The sequence below is a fragment of the Oncorhynchus clarkii genome, unplaced genomic scaffold (assembly GCF_045791955.1).
Source record: "Oncorhynchus clarkii lewisi isolate Uvic-CL-2024 unplaced genomic scaffold, UVic_Ocla_1.0 unplaced_contig_1080_pilon_pilon, whole genome shotgun sequence".
Lineage (NCBI taxonomy): Eukaryota > Metazoa > Chordata > Actinopteri > Salmoniformes > Salmonidae > Oncorhynchus > Oncorhynchus clarkii.
Genome location: NW_027258722.1, coordinates 1 through 21220, shown reverse-complemented (window position 1 = coordinate 21220; position 21220 = coordinate 1). Strand labels below are relative to the sequence as shown.

Here is a 21220-nt window from a genome sequence, read left to right as displayed (position 1 = left end):
TGCACAGTGACTTTGAAAAAGTAAGGAAACATAAACAAAAAAAATCCAAAATTTTTATTTTTGGGTGACCAGTTGCACGTGCATTTGCAATATGATTCTATAGTGAAAAAACATATTGCAAATGCACAGTGACTTTGAAAAAGTAAGGAAACATAAACAAAAAAAATCTAAATTTTTTTGGGGGGGATGACCAGTTGCATGTGCATTTGCAATATGATTCTATAGTGAAAAAACATATTGCAAATGCACAGTGACTTTGAAAAAGTAAGGAAACATAAACAAAAAAAATCTAAACATTTTTTTTTTGGGTGAGCAGTTGCACGTGCATTTGCAATATGATTCTATAGTGAAAAAACATCACCAAAAGCGACATTCTGAAATCAACCCAAACGAGCGATTGAGATGACCCAGAATCACTGCAAAGCCATCCCGAGTTCATCGGGCCAGTCAATTTCACATTCCTGCAGGATTTTTATAGCATGACAAATTCGTGATGGTACCTGCCCATTAAAACATATTGCAAATGCACAGTGACTTTGAAAAAGTAAGGAAACATAGAATCAAATTATTTTTTTTTGGGTTACCAGTTGCACATTTCAGATCACCAGTTGCACATTTCAGATCACCAGTTGCACATTTCAGATCACCAGTTGCACGGAGGAAAATCGTTACTTTTGACTTTGACTTTTGACTTCCTATGAAATCATATTCCAAATGGAGAAAACATATGCCTTATGCACTAGTAAAAAAAAAAAAAAATGATAATAAAGTATGACTAAAGTATGTTGATAAAGTTCTTATACATGTGTAATTGACATAAAAATTGAAAGAATTTTGAAAAACGGTCCAGAAAGCACTTTTTTAAGGATGTGTGAAGTTTTTTACCAAATTTTGACATTTTTGACTTTTGACTTTTGACTTCCTATGAAATCATATTGCAAATGGACAAAACATATGCCTTATGCGCATGTAATTAAAAAAAAAAAAATTTGATATCAAAATTGGACAAAAGTATATTCATACAGTTCTTACACATGTGTAATTGACAAAAAAAAGCGAAAGAAATTCGAAAAAAGGCCCAGAAAGCACTTTTTTAAGGGGTAAAAAGTTTTTGAAAAAAATATCATTTTTTCAAAATTTTTCTTTTGGATGTTGACTTGGGTTGCATTTCCAATATGAAAAACCCAGGTGGAGCGCACTCGCCCCCTGTTGGATTTTTGAGGTGTTACAATTGGCAATTGCCATATGGCATTTGCCATATACTTTGCACGAATCAACGCCGCTTTGGGTGGTATTGGACATCGTGTACATGGTTTGTCCAATGCCAATATTTTGACATTCATTTTTGTACAAATCAGGGGGGTATTCCCTTACATAATGTCCGAACTGGACCCGCAGCTAGAACGTAACTATGTGTTTTACCTTTTTATTATGTTTTAAACTAAAGGCGCTTTGAATTATGGGACTGCTCTGACATATGTGATAGTTGGCTTCTAAATGAGTAGGAAAAAGTGGGTTTGGTGTCATAATGACATCTAATTGACTGATGGACACTGACTTGCTAGTTGACTTTTGTGCATTTGCAATATGTTTAAACGGAGAGGGACCATCACCAAAATGTCATTCTGAAATCAACACAAAAAACTGTGCCGAGTTCAACGAGACGCCCCGCTTGACCGTAGCTCGTTCTGAGTGCAGCGAACTTGAAAAAAAGAAGGCCCAAAATGAAGCCTGCCCCACAATGTCATTTGATTTTGGGTGGCAGTGAGAGAACCGTTAGGGTGAGAAGCACAATTAGACCTCAGGTACGTTCCTGAGGTCCTCCCGATCCGTGCAAGCCTAACCTTGACCGTGTGGCATTAACCCTTCACAGTAAAAAGAAGGTGTTTACTTGAAACAGCTTGCTTTGACTTCTCTCCCCATAGGAATACATTGCCTGCACCTCTAAATTCAACCTGAAGCCTATGTGGGTTATGAATGCCTTATGAACCTGTCTTCTATGACAGTCCATCAGGCCCACTATGAGGTCTACCTGTGTCGAATCTAAGCTTCCTGGACCAACCGGAAGTGGTTAAAATCACCCTAAAAGTGTATACCCATACCCTGCCTGCAGTTTGATAGACATAGTGCATTCAACCCTGTGTAGATCAGTCAATTCTTAACGTAAAGACTTAAAACTCAGGATTCTGTAAGTGGCTATGTCAATCAAGATATGTGTTGACTTATAGTTTCCTGTGCCGACCGGAAGTGCCATAATTGGTGTCTCAGGGGCTGTTTCGAGGGGTTAAAAAAGTCTGATCTCTCCAAAATTTCATATGTGTGACTAGGTAACCCTTCTGAACTGTAAATCAGTCATTTCTCCCAACAGATGTCAAAGAAAAGCTCCCTCACACACACACAGGAAGGATGGAGTGATAAAGTGCGGTGCTTAAAGACACAGAGAGCAGGAAATGGCATTACCATAATCCCTAGGCCGTGCCGAGTTCAACGAGATATCCCGCTTGACCGTAGCTCGCTCGGTCTAGGCGCAGCGACCATTAGAATAGTAGGCCCAAAATGACGCCTGCCCCACAACGTCATTTGATTTTGGGTGAGAGTGAGAGAACCGTTAGGGTGAGAAGAAAAATTCCACCACAGGAATGTTCCTAAGGTCCTCCCGATCCGTGCAAGCCTAACCTTGACCGCGTGGCATTAACCCTTAACAGTAAAACAGGGTTTTTTGATCTCACGGATTACAGTGTCATCTCTCCCCATAGGAATACATTGCCTGCACACCTAATTTCAACCTGAAGTCTATATGGGTTATGAATGCCGTATGAACCTGTCTTCGGTACCAGTCCATCAGGCCACTATGAGGTCTACCTGTGTTGATTCTAAGCTTCCTGGACCAACCGGAAGTGGTTAAAATCACCCTAAAAGTGTTTACCCATACCCTGCCTGCAGTTTGATAGACATAGTGCATTCAACCCTGTGCAAATCAGTCAGTTCTTAACGTAAGGACTTAAAACTCAGGATTCTGTAACAGCATACCCCAATGAGGATATGTGTTGATTTATAGCTTCCTGTGCCAACCGGAAGTGCCATAATTGGTGTCTCAGGGGCTGTTTCGAGGGGTTAAAAAAGTCTGATCTTTCCAAAACTTCATATGTGTGATTAGGCAACCCCCATGAACTGTAAATCAGTCATTTTTCCCCCAAAAATTCAAAGGAAAAAAAAATTACACTAAAACACAACTTGGAAGGAGGGACATATTGGGGTGCGTAGAGACAGACAGTGGCTGCAATAGTTAGCTTTGTTCGAGCTAAAAAAGAACCGTCAGACCTAGAGTTCCGAAACTTTAGAAACCTGTTCTAGACCTCCGGTCGATGGTGCGTGGTGAGTTACGTGGCTCTAGACGGTTCTCGGACCGAGAAACAGCCTCGTACATTTGCAATACCTTCAAATCATTTTGACCATCACGAAAATGACGACGTTTAGAAAAGTCTCAGAGACGCAAGGCTAGGTGCATTGAAACCGACTCGGCCCATAGAGACGGACCCCAACGTTTCTGTCCGATAGCTCGTTCAAGGACCCCGTAGCAAGGCATGGAAAAAAGTGGATTTTCAGCACCAATTAGGGTTTTTCTCGGACACCAAATGACCTATCGAGCCGAAACTCGGGATTCGGGGTCGCCTCACATAGGACTTCACATAATGTCCGAACTGGACCCGCAGCTAGAACGTAACTATGTGTTTTACCTTTTTATTATGTTTTAAACTAAAGGCGCTGTGAATTATGGGACTGCTCTGACATATGTGATAGTTGGCTTCTAAATGAGTAGGAAAAAGTGGGTTTGGTGTCATAATGACATCTAATTGACTGATGGACACTGACTTGCTAGTTGACTTTTGTGCATTTGCAATATGTTTAAACGGAGAGGGACCATCACCAAAATGTCATTCTGAAATCAACACAAAAAATGGAATCACCATAGTCTCCAGACTGTGCCGAGTTCAACGAGACGCCCCGCTTGACCGTAGCTCGTTCTGAGTGCAGCGAACTTGAAAAAAAGAAGGCCCAAAATGAAGCCTGCCCCACAATGTCATTTGATTTTGGGTGGCAGTGAGAGAACCGTTAGGGTGAGAAGCACAATTAGACCTCAGGTACGTTCCTGAGGTCCTCCCGATCCGTGCAAGCCTAACCTTGACCGTGTGGCATTAACCCTTCACAGTAAAAAGAAGGTGTTTACTTGAAACAGCTTGCTTTGACTTCTCTCCCCATAGGAATACATTGCCTGCACCTCTAAATTCAACCTGAAGCCTATGTGGGTTATGAATGCCTTATGAACCTGTCTTCTATGACAGTCCATCAGGCCCACTATGAGGTCTACCTGTGTCGAATCTAAGCTTCCTGGACCAACCGGAAGTGGTTAAAATCACCCTAAAAGTGTATACCCATACCCTGCCTGCAGTTTGATAGACATAGTGCATTCAACCCTGTGTAGATCAGTCAATTCTTAACGTAAAGACTTAAAACTCAGGATTCTGTAAGTGGCTATGTCAATCAAGATATGTGTTGACTTATAGTTTCCTGTGCCAACCAGAAGTGCCATAATTGGTGTCTCAGGGGCTGTTTCGAGGGGTTAAAAAAGTCTGATCTCTCCAAAATGTCATATGTGTGACTAGGTAACCCTTCTGAACTGTAAATCAGTCATTTCTCCCAACAGATGTCAAAGAAAAGCTCCCTCACACACTCACAGGAAGGATGGAGTGATAAAGTGCGGTGCTTAAAGACACAGAGAGCAGGAAATGGCATTACCATAATCCCTAGGCCGTGCCGAGTTCAACGAGATATCCCGCTTGACCGTAGCTCGCTCGGTCTAGGCGCAGCGACCATTAGAATAGTAGGCCCAAAATGAAGCCTGCCCCACAACGTCATTTGATTTTGGGTGAGAGTGAGAGAACCGTTAGGGTGAGAAGAAAAATTCCACCACAGGAATGTTCCTAAGGTCCTCCCGATCCGTGCAAGCCTAACCTTGACCGCGTGGCATTAACCCTTAACAGTAAAACAGGGTTTTTTGATCTCACGGATTACAGTGTCATCTCTCCCCATAGGAATACATTGCCTGCACACCTAATTTCAACCTGAAGTCTATATGGGTTATGAATGCCGTATGAACCTGTCTTCGGTACCAGTCCATCAGGCCACTATGAGGTCTACCTGTGTTGATTCTAAGCTTCCTGGACCAACCGGAAGTGGTTAAAATCACCCTAAAAGTGTTTACCCATACCCTGCCTGCAGTTTGATAGACATAGTGCATTCAACCCTGTGCAAATCAGTCAGTTCTTAACGTAAGGACTTAAAACTCAGGATTCTGTAACAGCATACCCCAATGAGGATATGTGTTGATTTATAGCTTCCTGTGCCAACCCCGGAAGTGCCATAATTGGTGTCTCAGGGGCTGTTATGAGGGGTTAAAAAAGTCTGATCTTTCCAAAACTTCATATGTGTGATTAGGCAACCCCCATGAACTGTAAATCAGTCATTTTTCCCCCAAAAATTCAAAGGAAAAAAAAATTACACTAAAACACAACTTGGAAGGAGGGACATATTGGGGTGCGTAGAGACAGACAGTGGCTGCAATAGTTAGCTTTGTTCGAGCTAAAAAAGAACCGTCAGACCTAGAGTTCCGAAACTTTAGAAACCTGTTCTAGACCTCCGGTCGATGGTGCGTGGTGAGTTACGTGGCTCTAGACGGTTCTCGGACCGAGAAACAGCCTCGTACATTTGCAATACCTTCAAATCATTTTGACCATTACGAAAATGACGACGTTTAGAAAAGTCTCAGAGACGCAAGGCTAGGTGCATTGAAACCGACTCGGCCCATAGAGACGGACCCCAACGTTTCTGTCCGATAGCTCGTTCAAGGACCCCGTAGCAAGGCATGGAAAAAAGTGGATTTTCAGCACCAATTAGGGTTTTTCTCGGACACCAAATGACCTATCGAGCCGAAACTCGGGATTCGGGGTCGCCTCACATAGGACTTCACATAATGTCCGAACTGGACCCGCAGCTAGAACGTAACTATGTGTTTTACCTTTTTATTATGTTTTAAACTAAAGGCGCTGTGAATTATGGGACTGCTCTGACATATGTGATAGTTGGCTTCTAAATGAGTAGGAAAAAGTGGGTTTGGTGTCATAATGACATCTAATTGACTGATGGACACTGACTTGCTAGTTGACTTTTGTGCATTTGCAATATGTTTAAACGGAGAGGGACCATCACCAAAATGTCATTCTGAAATCAACACAAAAAATGGAATCACCATAGTCTCCAGACTGTGCCGAGTTCAACGAGACGCCCCGCTTGACCGTAGCTCGTTCTGAGTGCAGCGAACTTGAAAAAAAGAAGGCCCAAAATGAAGCCTGCCCCACAATGTCATTTGATTTTGGGTGGCAGTGAGAGAACCGTTAGGGTGAGAAGCACAATTAGACCTCAGGTACGTTCCTGAGGTCCTCCCGATCCGTGCAAGCCTAACCTTGACCGTGTGGCATTAACCCTTCACAGTAAAAAGAAGGTGTTTACTTGAAACAGCTTGCTTTGACTTCTCTCCCCATAGGAATACATTGCCTGCACCTCTAAATTCAACCTGAAGCCTATGTGGGTTATGAATGCCTTATGAACCTGTCTTCTATGACAGTCCATCAGGCCCACTATGAGGTCTACCTGTGTCGAATCTAAGCTTCCTGGACCAACCGGAAGTGGTTAAAATCACCCTAAAAGTGTATACCCATACCCTGCCTGCAGTTTGATAGACATAGTGCATTCAACCCTGTGTAGATCAGTCAATTCTTAACGTAAAGACTTAAAACTCAGGATTCTGTAAGTGGCTATGTCAATCAAGATATGTGTTGACTTATAGTTTCCTGTGCCAACCAGAAGTGCCATAATTGGTGTCTCAGGGGCTGTTTCGAGGGGTTAAAAAAGTCTGATCTCTCCAAAATGTCATATGTGTGACTAGGTAACCCTTCTGAACTGTAAATCAGTCATTTCTCCCAACAGATGTCAAAGAAAAGCTCCCTCACACACTCACAGGAAGGATGGAGTGATAAAGTGCGGTGCTTAAAGACACAGAGAGCAGGAAATGGCATTACCATAATCCCTAGGCCGTGCCGAGTTCAACGAGATATCCCGCTTGACCGTAGCTCGCTCGGTCTAGGCGCAGCGACCATTAGAATAGTAGGCCCAAAATGAAGCCTGCCCCACAACGTCATTTGATTTTGGGTGAGAGTGAGAGAACCGTTAGGGTGAGAAGAAAAATTCCACCACAGGAATGTTCCTAAGGTCCTCCCGATCCGTGCAAGCCTAACCTTGACCGCGTGGCATTAACCCTTAACAGTAAAACAGGGTTTTTTGATCTCACGGATTACAGTGTCATCTCTCCCCATAGGAATACATTGCCTGCACACCTAATTTCAACCTGAAGTCTATATGGGTTATGAATGCCGTATGAACCTGTCTTCGGTACCAGTCCATCAGGCCACTATGAGGTCTACCTGTGTTGATTCTAAGCTTCCTGGACCAACCGGAAGTGGTTAAAATCACCCTAAAAGTGTTTACCCATACCCTGCCTGCAGTTTGATAGACATAGTGCATTCAACCCTGTGCAAATCAGTCAGTTCTTAACGTAAGGACTTAAAACTCAGGATTCTGTAACAGCATACCCCAATGAGGATATGTGTTGATTTATAGCTTCCTGTGCCAACCGGAAGTGCCATAATTGGTGTCTCAGGGGCTGTTTCGAGGGGTTAAAAAAGTCTGATCTTTCCAAAACTTCATATGTGTGATTAGGCAACCCCCATGAACTGTAAATCAGTCATTTTTCCCCCAAAAATTCAAAGGAAAAAAAAATTACACTAAAACACAACTTGGAAGGAGGGACATATTGGGGTGCGTAGAGACAGACAGTGGCTGCAATAGTTAGCTTTGTTCGAGCTAAAAAAGAACCGTCAGACCTAGAGTTCCGAAACTTTAGAAACCTGTTCTAGACCTCCGGTCGATGGTGCGTGGTGAGTTACGTGGCTCTAGACGGTTCTCGGACCGAGAAACAGCCTCGTACATTTGCAATACCTTCAAATCATTTTGACCATTACGAAAATGACGACGTTTAGAAAAGTCTCAGAGACGCAAGGCTAGGTGCATTGAAACCGACTCGGCCCATAGAGACGGACCCCAACGTTTCTGTCCGATAGCTCGTTCAAGGACCCCGTAGCAAGGCATGGAAAAAAGTGGATTTTCAGCACCAATTAGGGTTTTTCTCGGACACCAAATGACCTATCGAGCCGAAACTCGGGATTCGGGGTCGCCTCACATAGGACTTCACATAATGTCCGAACTGGACCCGCAGCTAGAACGTAACTATGTGTTTTACCTTTTTATTATGTTTTAAACTAAAGGCGCTGTGAATTATGGGACTGCTCTGACATATGTGATAGTTGGCTTCTAAATGAGTAGGAAAAAGTGGGTTTGGTGTCATAATGACATCTAATTGACTGATGGACACTGACTTGCTAGTTGACTTTTGTGCATTTGCAATATGTTTAAACGGAGAGGGACCATCACCAAAATGTCATTCTGAAATCAACACAAAAAATGGAATCACCATAGTCTCCAGACTGTGCCGAGTTCAACGAGACGCCCCGCTTGACCGTAGCTCGTTCTGAGTGCAGCGAACTTGAAAAAAAGAAGGCCCAAAATGAAGCCTGCCCCACAATGTCATTTGATTTTGGGTGGCAGTGAGAGAACCGTTAGGGTGAGAAGCACAATTAGACCTCAGGTACGTTCCTGAGGTCCTCCCGATCCGTGCAAGCCTAACCTTGACCGTGTGGCATTAACCCTTCACAGTAAAAAGAAGGTGTTTACTTGAAACAGCTTGCTTTGACTTCTCTCCCCATAGGAATACATTGCCTGCACCTCTAAATTCAACCTGAAGCCTATGTGGGTTATGAATGCCTTATGAACCTGTCTTCTATGACAGTCCATCAGGCCCACTATGAGGTCTACCTGTGTCGAATCTAAGCTTCCTGGACCAACCGGAAGTGGTTAAAATCACCCTAAAAGTGTATACCCATACCCTGCCTGCAGTTTGATAGACATAGTGCATTCAACCCTGTGTAGATCAGTCAATTCTTAACGTAAAGACTTAAAACTCAGGATTCTGTAAGTGGCTATGTCAATCAAGATATGTGTTGACTTATAGTTTCCTGTGCCAACCAGAAGTGCCATAATTGGTGTCTCAGGGGCTGTTTCGAGGGGTTAAAAAAGTCTGATCTCTCCAAAATGTCATATGTGTGACTAGGTAACCCTTCTGAACTGTAAATCAGTCATTTCTCCCAACAGATGTCAAAGAAAAGCTCCCTCACACACACACAGGAAGGATGGAGTGATAAAGTGCGGTGCTTAAAGACACAGAGAGCAGGAAATGGCATTACCATAATCCCTAGGCCGTGCCGAGTTCAACGAGATATCCCGCTTGACCGTAGCTCGCTCGGTCTAGGCGCAGCGACCATTAGAATAGTAGGCCCAAAATGAAGCCTGCCCCACAACGTCATTTGATTTTGGGTGAGAGTGAGAGAACCGTTAGGGTGAGAAGAAAAATTCCACCACAGGAATGTTCCTAAGGTCCTCCCGATCCGTGCAAGCCTAACCTTGACCGCGTGGCATTAACCCTTAACAGTAAAACAGGGTTTTTTGATCTCACGGATTACAGTGTCATCTCTCCCCATAGGAATACATTGCCTGCACACCTAATTTCAACCTGAAGTCTATATGGGTTATGAATGCCGTATGAACCTGTCTTCGGTACCAGTCCATCAGGCCACTATGAGGTCTACCTGTGTTGATTCTAAGCTTCCTGGACCAACCGGAAGTGGTTAAAATCACCCTAAAAGTGTTTACCCATACCCTGCCTGCAGTTTGATAGACATAGTGCATTCAACCCTGTGTAAATCAGTCAGTTCTAAACGTAAGGACTTAAAACTCAGGATTCTGTAACAGCATACCCCAATGAGGATATGTGTTGATTTATAGCTTCCTGTGCCAACCGGAAGTGCCATAATTGGTGTCTCAGGGGCTGTTTCGAGGGGTTAAAAAAGTCTGATCTTTCCAAAACTTCATATGTGTGATTAGGCAACCCCCATGAACTGTAAATCAGTCATTTTTCCCAAAAAAATTCAATGGAAAAAAAAATCACACTAAAACACAACTTGGAAGGAGGGACGTATTGGGGTGCGTAGAGACAGACAGTGGCTGCAATAGTTAGCTTTGTTCGAGCTAAAAAAGAACCGTCAGACCTAGAGTTCCGAAACTTTGGAAACCTGTTCTAGACCTCCGGTCGATGGTGCGTGGTGAGTTACGTGGCTCTAGACGGTTCTCGGACCGAGAAACAGCCTCGTACATTTGCAATACCTTCAATTCGTTTGGACCATTACGAAAATGACGACGTTTAGAAAAGTCTTAGAGACGCAAGGCTAGGTGCATTGAAACCGGCTCGGCCCATAGAGACAGACCCCAACGTTTCTGTCGGATAGCTCGTTCAAGGACCCCGTAGCAAGTCATGGAAAATAGTGGATTTTCAGCACCAATTAGGGTTTTTCTCGGACACCAAATGACCTATCGAGCCGAAACTTGGGATTCGGGGTCGCCTCAGCTAGGCCAACACATAACATAAGAAATGGACCCGCAGCTAGAACGTAACTATGTGTTATATGGTTTTTTTATGGTTTGAAACGAAGGCGTTGTGAATTTTGGGCCAGCTCTGAAGTATGTCATAGTTGGCTACTATACGAGTTGGAAAAAGTGGGTTTGGTGTCAGTTTGTATCAGTTTGGTGTCAGAATGATATCTAATTGACTGATGGACTCTTGTCCACTTGACTCTTGTACATCTGCAATATGTTTAAACAGTGAGGTACCATCACCAAAAGCGACATTCTGAAATCAACCCAAACGAGTGATTGAGATGACCCAGAATCACTGCAAAGCCATCCCGAGTTCATCGGGCCAGTCAATTTCACATTCCTGCAGGATTTTTATAGCATGACCAATTCGTGATGGTACCTGCCCATTGAAACATATTGCAAATGCACAGTGACTTTGAAAAAGTAAGGAAACATAAACAAAAATATTTTTTTTTTTTGGGGGGGGGTTACCAGTTGCACATTTCAGATCACCAGTTGCACATTTCAGATCACCAGTTGCACGGAGGAAAATCGTTACTTTTGACTTTGACTTTTGACTTCCTATGACATCATATTGCAAATGGACAAATCATATTCCTTATGCACAAGTAAAAAAAAAAAAATTATGATAATAACATTTTACAAAAGTATATTCATACACTTCTTACACATGATTAATTGTCTTAAAATCGAAACAATTTCGAAAAACGGTCCAGAAAGCACTTTTTTTTGTTTTTAAAGTTTTAAAAAAAAAATCTAATTTTCGACTTTTGACATCCTATTAAATCATATTGCAAATGGACAAAACATATGCCTTATGCACAAGTAAAAAAAAAAAAAAAAATTATGATAATAAAATACGAATAAAGTATGTTGATACAGTTCTTATACGTGTGTAATTGACACAAAATTCGAAAGAATTTTGAAAAACGGTCCAGAGAGCACTTTTTTAAGGGTGTGTGAAGTTTTTTATACAATTTTGACATTTTTGACTTTGGACTTTTGACTTCCTATGAAATCATATTCCAAATGGAGAAAACATATGCCTTATGCACAAGTAAAAAATAAAAAATATGATAACAAAATTGGACAAAAGTATATTCATACAGTTCTTACACATGTGTAATTGACAAAAAAAATCGAAAGAATTTCGAAAAAAGACCCAGAAAGCACTTTTTTAAGGGGTGAAACGTTTTTGAAAAAAAAATCCTTTTTTCAAAATTTTGCTTTTGGATGTTGACTTGGGTTGCATTTCCAATATGAAAAATCCAGGTGGAGCGCACTCGCCCCCTGTTGGATTTTTGAGGTGTTACAATTGGCAATTGCCATACTTTGCACGAATCAACGCCGCTTTTTCCCTTACAGTTGTTTAGTGCCTCTCAGGAGTCATGCTGCTTAGCAGTAATAATAAGAATGATGAAATGACAACTTCACACAGTGAAATAACAATTCATAATAAACACTCTCAAATGCAGACCTTCTGGAGGTGAGCGAAGATCAAGGTTAAATAAGAAAACAGCTGTACTTAATAACGAATGAATAAGGGTAACATTTTGTGTTATTGCTATATAATGAATTACTGCATTATCTTTCAGTTGTTAAATTATCACTTTCTGTAGGCTATGCCTTTTGGCCCATTCACTCCTAACAAGCCTGTTTTCTTCTCTCAACGTTGTCGTGGCAGAGTGGTTAAGGCAATGGACTAAAAATCCATTAGGATCTTTCTGCGCAGGTTCGAATCCTGCCGACAACGAAAATGCATTTTTTTGACCCCTCCGGAGGTGGAAGTTTAGTCGTGTTTCTTATACCAATCGCATCCTCTCAGATCTCCACAAGTACATAGGGATTAGTTGTCCATTTGGGATAGGACTGCAGGCCATCTATCCCACTTCACACCTTTACACACCTGGTTATCCAGCCTTCTAGCTCTATAGGCCACAGTAGCATAGGTTACAGGTTTGTAGTCAAGCCACAGATTTCAGGTGAGATCCCATGATACACTCAACAATACAACAACACGATTCTCATGAATAACCATTAAGCCATTTGCTAAGATTTCCCCCATTTTGACATGTGGAAACCTGTTGTCACTCTTACCCTGACGGGAAGCTCCAGACACTTTTTTGGTCCTATCTGAGGCATTTTTAAATTCATGTCAAAATGGCCATATTCTGAAGACACTCTTATAGTCTGCAGGGTAATCGAACTGGCCACATCTAAAGTCAAGCCACAGGTAACAGGTGAGAAACCTTGTTAAACCTTAAAAGAAAAAGAAAAAACATGATTGCATTGAAAATAACCATTAAGTCATTCAGAACGCAGACTCCCCTATAGGCATGGTTTGAAACCCACTCCTGACAACTTTTTAGCGCCTGCATGTCATGCACCTTTGTAAAATCCAGTTGAAAAATAAATGACTTAAGGTAATGTAAATGACACTTAGTTAATATGAGTAGTGAATAACTATCGTATTTTTAATATTCTGCGAAAACAGCTAGTTGATGAGAGGCTTAAAGAGAATTGCAAGAATCGCGCAATTTCACATGCGGGCCACAAACAGGCAAATAACAAAAAGCATCTCGGAACGCACAACTCGTCGGTCGTTGTCAGTGGATTGTATTGGCGGGAAGAACAAAAATATCGTCTGCAGGGTAATCGAAGTCGCCGCATCTAATGTCAAGTCACAGGTGAGCTGCCTTGTTAAACCCTAAAAATAAATAATAACACGATTGCGTTGAAATGACCCATTAAGCCATTTGTTAAGATTTCCCCCATGTGGACCTGTTGTCACTCTTACCCTGATGGTTGCTGATATTTCCAGACACTTTTTCGGTCTTATCTGAGGAATCTATCATTTATATCAGAATGGCCATATTCTGTGGCCAGTTTAGCGCTCATTCAATGACGATTTACTACTCTTTCCCATTGAAGGCCATATTGAGGTTGAATCAATGACTGGACTTTTTAATTGATAAAAACAAATGACTATTGAAAGTGCAAGTCAGTATCGTGCATAATTGTACTGGTCTCTGTGGTGATTTTAGAGCGTTGTCCATATTTCTACTTTTACCGCATACTCTTTAACCCGATACCCAGTTACCGTGCTGTAGTCAGGATGGCCGAGCGGTCTAAGGCGCTGCGTTCAGGTCGCAGTCTCCCATGGAGGCGTGGGTTCAAATCCCACTTCTGACAGTTGTTTAGTGCCTCTCAGGAGTCATGCTGCTTAGCAGTAATAATAAGAATGATGAAATGACAACTTCACACAGTGAAATAACAATTCATAATAAACACTCTCAAATGCAGACCTTCTGGAGGTGAGCGAAGATCAAGGTTAAACAAGAAAACAGCTGTACTTAATAACGAATGAATAAGCGTAACATTTTGTGTTATTGCTATATAATGAATAACTGCATTATCTTTCAGTTGTTAATATTATCACTTTCTGTAGGCTATGCCTTTTGGCCCATTCACTCCTAACAAGCCTGTTTTCTTCTCTCAACGTTGTCGTGGCCGAGTGGTTAAGGCGACGGACTAGAAATCCATTAGGATCTTCCTGCGCATGTTCGAATCCTGCCGACAACGAAAATGCATTTTTTTGACCCCTCCGGAGGTGGAAGTTTAGTCGTGTTTCTTATACCAATCGCATCCTCTCAGATCTCCACAAGTACATAGGGATTAGTTGTCCATTTGGGATAGGACTGCAGGCCATCTATCCCACTTCACACCTTTACACACCTGGTTATCCAGCCTTCTAGCTCTATAGGCCACAGTAGCATAGGTTACAGGTTTGTAGTCAAGCCACAGATTTCAGGTGAGATCCCATGATACACTCAACAATACAACAACACGATTCTCATGAATAACCATTAAGCCATTTGCTAAGATTTCCCCCATTTTGACATGTGGAAACCTGTTGTCACTCTTACCCTGACGGGAAGCTCCAGACACTTTTTTGGTCCTATCTGAGGCATTTTTAAATTCATGTCAAAATGGCCATATTCTGAAGACACTCTTATAGTCTGCAGGGTAATCGAACTGGCCACATCTAAAGTCAAGCCACAGGTAACAGGTGAGAAACCTTGTTAAACCTTAAAAGAAAAAGAAAAAACATGATTGCATTGAAAATAACCATTAAGTCATTCAGAACGCAGACTCCCCTATAGGCATGGTTTGAAACCCACTCCTGACAACTTTTTAGCGCCTGCATGTCATGCACCTTTGTAAAATCCAGTTGAAAAATAAATGACTTAAGGTAATGTAAATGACACTTAGTTAATATGAGTAGTGAATAACTATCGTATTTTTAATATTCTGCGAAAACAGCTAGTTGATGCGAGGCTTAAAGAGAATTGCAAGAATCGCGCAATTTCACATGCGGGCCACAAACAGGCAAATAACAAAAAGCATCTCGGAACGCACAACTCGTCGGTCGTTGTCAGTGGATTGTATTGGCGGGAAGAACAAAAATATCGTCTGCAGGGTAATCGAAGTCGCCGCATCTAATGTCAAGTCACAGGTGAGCTGCCTTGTTAAACCCTAAAAATAAATAATAACACGATTGCGTTGAAATGACCCATTAAGCCATTTGTTAAGATTTCCCCCATGTGGACCTGTTGTCACTCTTACCCTGATGGTTGCTGATATTTCCAGACACTTTTTCGGTCTTATCTGAGGAATCTATCATTTATATCAGAATGGCCATATTCTGTGGCCAGTTTAGCGCTCATTCAATGACGATTTACTACTCTTTCCCATTGAAGGCCATATTGAGGTTGAATCAATGACTGGACTTTTTAATTGATAAAAACAAATGACTATTGAAAGTGCAAGTCAGTATCGTGCATAATTGTACTGGTCTCTGTGGTGATTTTAGAGCGTTGTCCATATTTCTACTTTTACCGCATACTCTTTAACCCGATACCCAGTTACCGTGCTGTAGTCAGGATGGCCGAGCGGTCTAAGGCGCTGCGTTCAGGTCGCAGTCTCCCATGGAGGCGTGGGTTCAAATCCCACTTCTGACAGTTGTTTAGTGCCTCTCAGGAGTCATGCTGCTTAGCAGTAATAATAAGAATGATGAAATGACAACTTCACACAGTGAAATAACAATTCATAATAAACACTCTCAAATGCAGACCTTCTGGAGGTGAGCGAAGATCAAGGTTAAATAAGAAAACAGCTGTACTTAATAACGAATGAATAAGGGTAACATTTTGTGTTATTGCTATATAATGAATTACTGCATTATCTTTCAGTTGTTAAATTATCACTTTCTGTAGGCTATGCCTTTTGGCCCATTCACTCCTAACAAGCCTGTTTTCTTCTCTCAACGTTGTCGTGGCCGAGTGGTTAAGGCGATGGACTAGAAATCCATTAGGATCTTCCTGCGCAGGTTCGAATCCTGCCGACAACGAAAATGCATTTTTTTGACCCCTCCGGAGGTGGAAGTTTAGTCGTGTTTCTTATACCAATCGCATCCTCTCAGATCTCCACAAGTACATAGGGATTAGTTGTCCATTTGGGATAGGACTGCAGGCCATCTATCCCACTTCACACCTTTACACACCTGGTTATCCAGCCTTCTAGCTCTATAGGCCACAGTAGCATAGGTTACAGGTTTGTAGTCAAGCCACAGATTTCAGGTGAGATCCCATGATACACTCAACAATACAACAACACGATTCTCATGAATAACCATTAAGCCATTTGCTAAGATTTCCCCCATTTTGACATGTGGAAACCTGTTGTCACTCTTACCCTGACGGGAAGCTCCAGACACTTTTTTGGTCCTATCTGAGGCATTTTTAAATTCATGTCAAAATGGCCATATTCTGAAGACACTCTTATAGTCTGCAGGGTAATCGAACTGGCCACATCTAAAGTCAAGCCACAGGTAACAGGTGAGAAACCTTGTTAAACCTTAAAAGAAAAAGAAAAAACATGATTGCATTGAAAATAACCATTAAGTCATTCAGAACGCAGACTCCCCTATAGGCATGGTTTGAAACCCACTCCTGACAACTTTTTAGCGCCTGCATGTCATGCACCTTTGTAAAATCCAGTTGAAAAATAAATGACTTAAGGTAATGTAAATGACACTTAGTTAATATGAGTAGTGAATAACTATCGTATTTTTAATATTCTGCGAAAACAGCTAGTTGATGCGAGGCTTAAAGAGAATTGCAAGAATCGCGCAATTTCACATGCGGGCCACAAACAGGCAAATAACAAAAAGCATCTCGGAACGCACAACTCGTCGGTCGTTGTCAGTGGATTGTATTGGCGGGAAGAACAAAAATATCGTCTGCAGGGTAATCGAAGTCGCCGCATCTAATGTCAAGTCACAGGTGAGCTGCCTTGTTAAACCCTAAAAATAAATAATAACACGATTGCGTTGAAATGACCCATTAAGCCATTTGTTAAGATTTCCCCCATGTGGACCTGTTGTCACTCTTACCCTGATGGTTGCTGATATTTCCAGACACTTTTTCGGTCTTATCTGAGGAATCTATCATTTATATCAGAATGGCCATATTCTGTGGCCAGTTTAGCGCTCATTCAATGACGATTTACTACTCTTTCCCATTGAAGGCCATATTGAGGTTGAATCAATGACTGGACTTTTTAATTGATAAAAACAAATGACTATTGAAAGTGCAAGTCAGTATCGTGCATAATTGTACTGGTCTCTGTGGTGATTTTAGAGCGTTGTCCATATTTCTACTTTTACCGCATACTCTTTAACCCGATACCCAGTTACCGTGCTGTAGTCAGGATGGCCGAGCGGTCTAAGGCGCTGCGTTCAGGTCGCAGTCTCCCATGGAGGCGTGGGTTCAAATCCCACTTCTGACAGTTGTTTAGTGCCTCTCAGGAGTCATGCTGCTTAGCAGTAATAATAAGAATGATGAAATGACAACTTCACACAGTGAAATAACAATTCATAATAAACACTCTCAAATGCAGACCTTCTGGAGGTGAGCGAAGATCAAGGTTAAATAAGAAAACAGCTGTACTTAATAACGAATGAATAAGGGTAACATTTTGTGTTATTGCTATATAATGAATTACTGCATTATCTTTCAGTTGTTAAATTATCACTTTCTGTAGGCTATGCCTTTTGGCCCATTCACTCCTAACAAGCCTGTTTTCTTCTCTCAACGTTGTCGTGGCCGAGTGGTTAAGGCGATGGACTAGAAATCCATTAGGATCTTCCTGCGCAGGTTCGAATCCTGCCGACAACGAAAATGCATTTTTTGACCCCTCCGGAGGTGGAAGTTTAGTCGTGTTTCTTATACCAATCGCATCCTCTCAGATCTCCACAAGTACATAGGGATTAGTTGTCCATTTGGGATAGGACTGCAGGCCATCTATCCCACTTCACACCTTTACACACCTGGTTATCCAGCCTTCTAGCTCTATAGGCCACAGTAGCATAGGTTACAGGTTTGTAGTCAAGCCACAGATTTCAGGTGAGATCCCATGATACACTCAACAATACAACAACACGATTCTCATGAATAACCATTAAGCCATTTGCTAAGATTTCCCCCATTTTGACATGTGGAAACCTGTTGTCACTCTTACCCTGACGGGAAGCTCCAGACACTTTTTTGGTCCTATCTGAGGCATTTTTAAATTCATGTCAAAATGGCCATATTCTGAAGACACTCTTATAGTCTGCAGGGTAATCGAACTGGCCACATCTAAAGTCAAGCCACAGGTAACAGGTGAGAAACCTTGTTAAACCTTAAAAGAAAAAGAAAAAACATGATTGCATTGAAAATAACCATTAAGTCATTCAGAACGCAGACTCCCCTATAGGCATGGTTTGAAACCCACTCCTGACAACTTTTTAGCGCCTGCATGTCATGCACCTTTGTAAAATCCAGTTGAAAAATAAATGACTTAAGGTAATGTAAATGACACTTAGTTAATATGAGTAGTGAATAACTATCGTATTTTTAATATTCTGCGAAAACAGCTAGTTGATGAGAGGCTTAAAGAGAATTGCAAGAATCGCGCAATTTCACATGCGGGCCACAAACAGGCAAATAACAAAAAGCATCTCGGAACGCACAACTCGTCGGTCGTTGTCAGTGGATTGTATTGGCGGGAAGAACAAAAATATCGTCTGCAGGGTAATCGAAGTCGCCGCATCTAATGTCAAGTCACAGGTGAGCTGCCTTGTTAAACCCTAAAAATAAATAATAACACGATTGCGTTGAAATGACCCATTAAGCCATTTGTTAAGATTTCCCCCATGTGGACCTGTTGTCACTCTTACCCTGATGGTTGCTGATATTTCCAGACACTTTTTCGGTCTTATCTGAGGAATCTATCATTTATATCAGAATGGCCATATTCTGTGGCCAGTTTAGCGCTCATTCAATGACGATTTACTACTCTTTCCCATTGAAGGCCATATTGAGGTTGAATCAATGACTGGACTTTTTAATTGATAAAAACAAATGACTATTGAAAGTGCAAGTCAGTATCGTGCATAATTGTACTGGTCTCTGTGGTGATTTTAGAGCGTTGTCCATATTTCTACTTTTACCGCATACTCTTTAACCCGATACCCAGTTACCGTGCTGTAGTCAGGATGGCCGAGCGGTCTAAGGCGCTGCGTTCAGGTCGCAGTCTCCCATGGAGGCGTGGGTTCAAATCCCACTTCTGACAGTTGTTTAGTGCCTCTCAGGAGTCATGCTGCTTAGCAGTAATAATAAGAATGATGAAATGACAACTTCACACAGTGAAATAACAATTCATAATAAACACTCTCAAATGCAGACCTTCTGGAGGTGAGCGAAGATCAAGGTTAAATAAGAAAACAGCTGTACTTAATAACGAATGAATAAGGGTAACATTTTGTGTTATTGCTATATAATGAATTACTGCATTATCTTTCAGTTGTTAAATTATCACTTTCTGTAGGCTATGCCTTTTGGCCCATTCACTCCTAACAAGCCTGTTTTCTTCTCTCAACGTTGTCGTGGCCGAGTGGTTAAGGCGATGGACTAGAAATCCATTAGGATCTTCCTGCGCAGGTTCGAATCCTGCCGACAACGAAAATGCATTTTTTGACCCCTCCGGAGGTGGAAGTTTAGTCGTGTTTCTTATACCAATCGCATCCTCTCAGATCTCCACAAGTACATAGGGATTAGTTGTCCATTTGGGATAGGACTGCAGGCCATCTATCCCACTTCACACCTTTACACACCTGGTTATCCAGCCTTCTAGCTCTATAGGCCACAGTAGCATAGGTTACAGGTTTGTAGTCAAGCCACAGATTTCAGGTGAGATCCCATGATACACTCAACAATACAACAACACGATTCTCATGAATAACCATTAAGCCATTTGCTAAGATTTCCCCCATTTTGACATGTGGAAACCTGTTGTCACTCTTACCCTGACGGGAAGCTCCAGACACTTTTTTGGTCCTATCTGAGGCATTTTTAAATTCATGTCAAAATGGCCATATTCTGAAGACACTCTTATAGTCTGCAGGGTAATCGAACTGGCCACATCTAAAGTCAAGCCACAGGTAACAGGTGAGAAACCTTGTTAAACCTTAAAAGAAAAAGAAAAAACATGATTGCATTGAAAATAACCATTAAGTCATTCAGAACGCAGACTCCCCTATAGGCATGGTATGAAACCCACTCCTGACAACTTTTTAGCGCCTGCATGTCATGCACCTTTGTAAAATCCAGTTGAAAAATAAATGACTTAAGGTAATCTAAATGACACTTAGTTAATATGAGTAGTGAATAACTATCGTATTTTTAATATTCTGCGAAAACAGCTAGTTGATGAGAGGCTTAAAGAGAATTGCAAGAATCGCGCAATTTCACATGCGGGGCACAAACAGGCAAATAACAAAAAGCATCTCGGAACGCACAACTCGTCGGGTCGTTGTCAGTGGATTGTATTGGCGGGAAGAACAAAAATATCGTCTGCAGGGTAATCGAAGTCGCCGCATCTAATGTCAAGTCACAGGTGAGCTGCTTTGTTAAACCCTAAAAATAAATAATAACACGATTGCGTTGAAATGACCCATTAAGCCATTTGTTAAGATTTCCCCCATGTGGACCTGTTGTCACTCTTACCCTGATGGTTGCTGATATTTCCAGACACTTTTTCGGTCTTATCTGAGGAATCTATCATTTATATCAGAATGGCCATATTCTGAGGCCAGTTTAGCGCTCATTCAATGACGATTTACTATTCTTTCCCATTGAAGGCCATATTGAGGTTGAATCAATGACTGGACTTTTTAATTGATAAAAACAAATGACTATTGAAAGTGCAAGTCAGTATCGTGCATAATTGTACTGGTCTCTGTGGTGATTTTAGAGCGTTGTCCATATTTCTACTTTTACCGCATACTCTTTAACCCGATACCCAGTTACCGTGCTGTAGTCAGGATGGCCGAGCGGTCTAAGGCGCTGCGTTCAGGTCGCAGTCTCCCATGGAGGCGTGGGTTCAAATCCCACTTCTG

The 21220-nt window shown here is 41.7% G+C and overlaps 9 non-coding genes across 9 annotated transcripts; all 9 read left to right on the top strand.

Annotated features, from left to right (window-relative positions):
* The first annotated feature begins 12390 nt into the window (after positions 1-12390).
* On the top strand, positions 12391-12472 carry trnaf-aaa (transfer RNA phenylalanine (anticodon AAA)). Its single transcript has one exon. It is a non-coding gene; the product is annotated as a tRNA-Phe (tRNA).
* Positions 12473-13828: 1356 nt separating this feature from the next.
* Positions 13829-13911, top strand: trnal-cag (transfer RNA leucine (anticodon CAG)). Its single transcript has one exon. It is a non-coding gene; the product is annotated as a tRNA-Leu (tRNA).
* Positions 13912-14219: 308 nt separating this feature from the next.
* On the top strand, positions 14220-14301 carry trnas-aga (transfer RNA serine (anticodon AGA)). Its single transcript has one exon. It is a non-coding gene; the product is annotated as a tRNA-Ser (tRNA).
* Positions 14302-15657: 1356 nt separating this feature from the next.
* Positions 15658-15740, top strand: trnal-cag (transfer RNA leucine (anticodon CAG)). The gene has a single exon. It is a non-coding gene; the product is annotated as a tRNA-Leu (tRNA).
* A 307-nt stretch (positions 15741-16047) lies between these two features.
* Positions 16048-16129, top strand: trnas-aga (transfer RNA serine (anticodon AGA)). The gene has a single exon. It is a non-coding gene; the product is annotated as a tRNA-Ser (tRNA).
* A 1356-nt stretch (positions 16130-17485) lies between these two features.
* trnal-cag (transfer RNA leucine (anticodon CAG)) lies at positions 17486-17568 on the top strand. Its single transcript has one exon. It is a non-coding gene; the product is annotated as a tRNA-Leu (tRNA).
* A 307-nt stretch (positions 17569-17875) lies between these two features.
* trnas-aga (transfer RNA serine (anticodon AGA)) lies at positions 17876-17957 on the top strand. Its single transcript has one exon. It is a non-coding gene; the product is annotated as a tRNA-Ser (tRNA).
* Positions 17958-19312: 1355 nt separating this feature from the next.
* Positions 19313-19395, top strand: trnal-cag (transfer RNA leucine (anticodon CAG)). Its single transcript has one exon. It is a non-coding gene; the product is annotated as a tRNA-Leu (tRNA).
* A 307-nt stretch (positions 19396-19702) lies between these two features.
* On the top strand, positions 19703-19784 carry trnas-aga (transfer RNA serine (anticodon AGA)). Its single transcript has one exon. It is a non-coding gene; the product is annotated as a tRNA-Ser (tRNA).
* The last annotated feature ends 1436 nt before the right edge of the window (positions 19785-21220 follow it).